The following is a 4,354-nucleotide window of genomic DNA, read 5'->3' on the forward strand; positions in this document are numbered from 1 at the left end:
CCCACGCCCACATCCTCCCACCCACTCTCACTTCCTCCCACTTGCACCCCTTTTCCTTCCACTTGCACCCACATCCTCCCACCCGCGCCCATTTCCTCCACCCGCGCCCACATCCTCCCACCTGCGCCCACTTCCTCCCGCCCGCACCCCTTGCCCCTGCCGCCCCCAGCCTGCCCTCTGGGTGCCCGCACTGCTCGCCTTCCCAGCTTCTCTGTGGACGTGACAGCTGGGGTGCCCACGTCCTCAGGTTTCCGTGGGCCAAGCAAGCGGGGACGTGTTGGACAGATGGGCGGCCTCTCTCCTGACGCCCGTTGCCTCAGCGTTCAAGGCTCCCGGCCCACACGCCTTCACCCTGAGATGCCCTACTGCGGCTGCGGGCTCCAGCGAGGGAAGCAGAGCGCCCGACCCACGGCTCTTCTCCGGGCCGTTTGCTCAGTGGGGCCGTGCAGCCGTGGCAGGGCCAACCCTCCGCTCCTTCATGGGACCGGCTTTTTCTGGGCAGCTGCCCTTGCTCAAACTCCAGGGAGGACAGGAGCCTTCTAGAACCTAAGCACCTACACATCTAGTTTTGTTTTATTTATCCAGGTTAGGAACCTCCGTATTTCAATAGTTTGAAATGGGTGCCCAGAAATAAGATCGCAGGTTCTGCTTTTTAATTTTTCTTGTATTTCTTTTCGAGTGGGCTCCGCACACTATGTGGGGCTTGAGCTCACAACCCTGAGATCAAGAGTCACATGCTCCACCCCTGGGGACAGCCACGTGCCCCTAAAATGCAGAATTCCGTCGTGCTCGTCGCAGGGAATGAGGGTACTACTTAAAATGATGGGGTTTGCAACGGGAGCTTGAGTCCCCCAAGGCCCCGCATGCCCAGCCCACACTCCTCCTCTCTGGTCCCTCATGGTTCACCTTCGGCCCCTCATCTGCCGGCCACCCTGGCCTTCTGGGGGCCCCACGCGTGCCCAGGACATTGCACCACAGAGCGTCTTTGCATCTGCTGGTCTGTGACCGCGGCACCTACTCCTGCCGCCGTGCCTCTCCCCGTTGGAATAGTCGCCTCAAATGTCCACTGTCAGGGAGGCCTGTGCTGACGTCTCTATGTTAATCAGCTCTCCTGCTCCAGCTGCGCCTCGGCCTCCCCTGCTTGAGGTCCGCAGGGCACCTACCACCTCCCTTTGCTGTTCTCTAACGACCTCCTGCCCCTGGGGGGTTCGAGTCATTAATGGCAGAGCCGCTGGGCCCAGAACAGCGCCTGGTGCACATGAGCAGTAGGGGCTCGTGAGAAATATGCCGAATAAAAGATCAAACCCCTGTTACCACAGTTTATAGTTTCTGACCCTCCCACCGATGGCACCAGAGGCCCCGCCAGCCTTCTTGGTTTTCTTCTTTTATTCTCCTGAGGGTGGAGTTCATCACAAAGTGCTCTGCTGGCTCTGGGAGGTTCCCTTGCCCGTGGAACTGCAGGGAGGAACTAAGCGGACGATCAAATACTCACTGGTTTGCCCTAAAAATTCATATTTCATATGCTCTCAAACCCGAGCGACTCATCCCAAGGTTGCTGAGCCTCTAATTTTGCAAGGGATTCACAAACAATTTCATCAAAATATTCGCTTGGCTGAGGAAAGTGGATTTTTACCTTTATACCTACTGTGCCATGAGCCAGGAGCCTACGTCAGATCATTAGATGGAGATTCATGACTTCTTTGCTGGACTGTGTTTTGTCTTTACAAGTCCCTGTGATTTTAAAAAATTTTCTCATGGGTCCTCTTTACATTTCAATAAAAAAAAAAATCTTTCCTCTGCTGCCCAGCAAAATTGCAGATCCGGTAAGCCCGCCTTCGTTAGCCTCTGGGTTTGCAGGAGCCCCTTGCACACTGATCCGTCTCTCCCCCCATAACCACTTCCCAGAAGACCGTATTCTCGCACAGGAGAGGGCTGAGGAGCCAGACGGGAGACCTGTGGCCTCGTCCCGGCCCCAACGCGGGTGGGTTGTCAGGTCCTGGGCAAGTTAGACTCTTTGAGCGCCAACACTCCGGCGTCTATCTTTTCTCTCAAGGTTGAAAAAGTAACCTCGAACCCTCTAGCGGGCGACGGATTGGTCCGTGAGCAAGAATCTACAGGAGCACCGCACACTTGATAAGACGTCGTAGAAGAGCATCGTTCATGAGTGCAGTTGGGTAAACATCGTAAACGCGTTGCTCTCGGATTTTTTTGGTTGGCACATGTCAACTTTTGTCTAAAATAGTTAATGAGGAAGCTGGCAGGAAAAGAAAAAAGCTTGATTTGACATGTATTTGAGGAATGAGGACTTATTTTGTCAGTCGGAAAAAGGAATGCTATGTTGGACTCCAAGCTAGTTAACAAGGCTAATTTCTCTAATGGCAACAACGTGTCACTTTTTATTTTTTACATCATCTGAAAGTCTCTAATCAAATCCATTTATAGAAAAAAGTTGCGCTCTCCCATAGAGGCAGAAGAGTTTAATCAGATAATGCTCCTGCTAGCAAGGTCTCAAAGAATCAAGCCAATATGTCCTTGCCTTTTCCCTCATTTTGAAGTGAATTATCCTTTCATACACTGAAAAGATGGAAAGACAATGAAACGGCAGATTGGTTGCCCTTGCCAGAAGATTCCATAGAACTTTCTTTCAGGAAGGTTTTAATTCAGATTCCACATATCCAGTAAGGATTCCAAAAATTCTGTATTTTAGTTAATGAATTATAAGGTGAAACCTGGTGTTTAAATTTGTTGTTGTGCGTGTATATGCCAGGTTCGAAGAAAAAGTCTGAAAATATGCACAGGAGCTTCCTAAATCGACCATTTATCAGTAGGATCTGTCTGTTGCCAGGTCCGCATTCTTAATGATATCGTTATTTTAAGAATATTATTATAAAATTAATACACAGTGGTGAGAAAAAAAATGGAAGAACAGAATTGTTTGTATAAAATAAAAATTGGAATGATTCAGCCTCATGCCCACTGGTGGTCTCCGTTGGTAGTCGTACGCGTCCCTCTGTGCCTCCCACCCTATACGCACCGGTGCTCACGCTTTAACACAGATGGGGTCACTCTGTACAAGACCTTATACACCTGCTTTTCGCACTTGCTAGTACCTCTCTGGCGTCCACGCATATCCCTAGGGATGGGCCTTTTCTGTTTAAGGCTCCGTGATTTTCTACTGCATGAGCATACGGTGACCTGACTGGTCTCCCATGGAGGAGCACAGAGATGCTCTCCTGGTTTCGCTGGGAGGCGGCTAAGAGTTCTTTTTTTTTTTTTTTAAGATTTTATGTATTTATTCATGAGAGAGAGAGAGAGAGAGAGAGAGAGAGACAGAGGGAGAAGCAGGCTCCATGCAGGGAGCCCGACGTGGGACTCAATCCCGGGTCTCCAGGGTCACGCCCAGGGCTGAAGGCAGGCGCTCCACCACGGAGCCCCCCGGGGGGTCCACGGCTAACAGTTCCTGAGAACGCAGCCTCCCGCAGCAGCCTGCGTGGCTCTAGCCGGTTCCTCTCCTCACTCACTCGTGTGAGCTGCGGAGCCTCCGTGGCTCTCAGGTAATTCAGCATATGGGGGACGGGGTGGGAATTTAGTACTCACTCTCGAAGATTCTCATGAAGAATTAACACATATAAAATGCTTAGAATTGTGCCTACCTCCTAAGTACTCTCTGAAGGTTTGCTGTGATACTTCTGTTCCTATGGACAAGACCGCAATCCGTTGCTTTTATGTATATATCTGATTTTTAACTCTTAAATAAATAAATAAATAAAACTTAAATAAATCAGATGTTTTTGAGGACACAGAATTAGACTGTAGTGAAAATAGACAATGAACCCTTAGTCTTCATTTCTTATTTAGCAGAAAAATAAATAGAAAAGGCAGTGCAATGCTCCCCTCACTGAATACCAGTGAACAGAAATACATATTTTTCTGAATTTCTCCAAATCATCGTTACTCCCAACGTCCTGGTGCAGTCCACCATCCCCCCTTACCTGGGCTATTATAAACATTATACCATTTTTGCCTGCCTGCTTCTGAGTTTCTCACCCCTTCCACAAAACCTCTACCCCTTCTGTCGAAGGGATATTCCGATGTTCCCTAATTTCTCCAGGACTAAACCTAAACTCCTTAACCTGGAGTGGAAGCCCCTCTGTGAGCTGGTCCCTGTCTATCTGTCCAAATTCCCCTTTACAGCTCTGGCTTATTTCCACGCCCCTCCCATGCTGGCCTTACCTACACTCCTCTGAATGTGCCACCGTGTTTTCTCCTGTGGAAATTGCACACACAGTTCTACCTCTTTGAATTCAGTCCCCCGTGTCCGCCCTTTGAAGCCTCCTCATCTCTTCAGACCCAA

This window comes from Canis lupus, chromosome 1 (genome assembly GCF_048164855.1).
Source record: "Canis lupus baileyi chromosome 1, mCanLup2.hap1, whole genome shotgun sequence".
NCBI classification, from domain to species: Eukaryota; Metazoa; Chordata; class Mammalia; order Carnivora; family Canidae; genus Canis; species Canis lupus.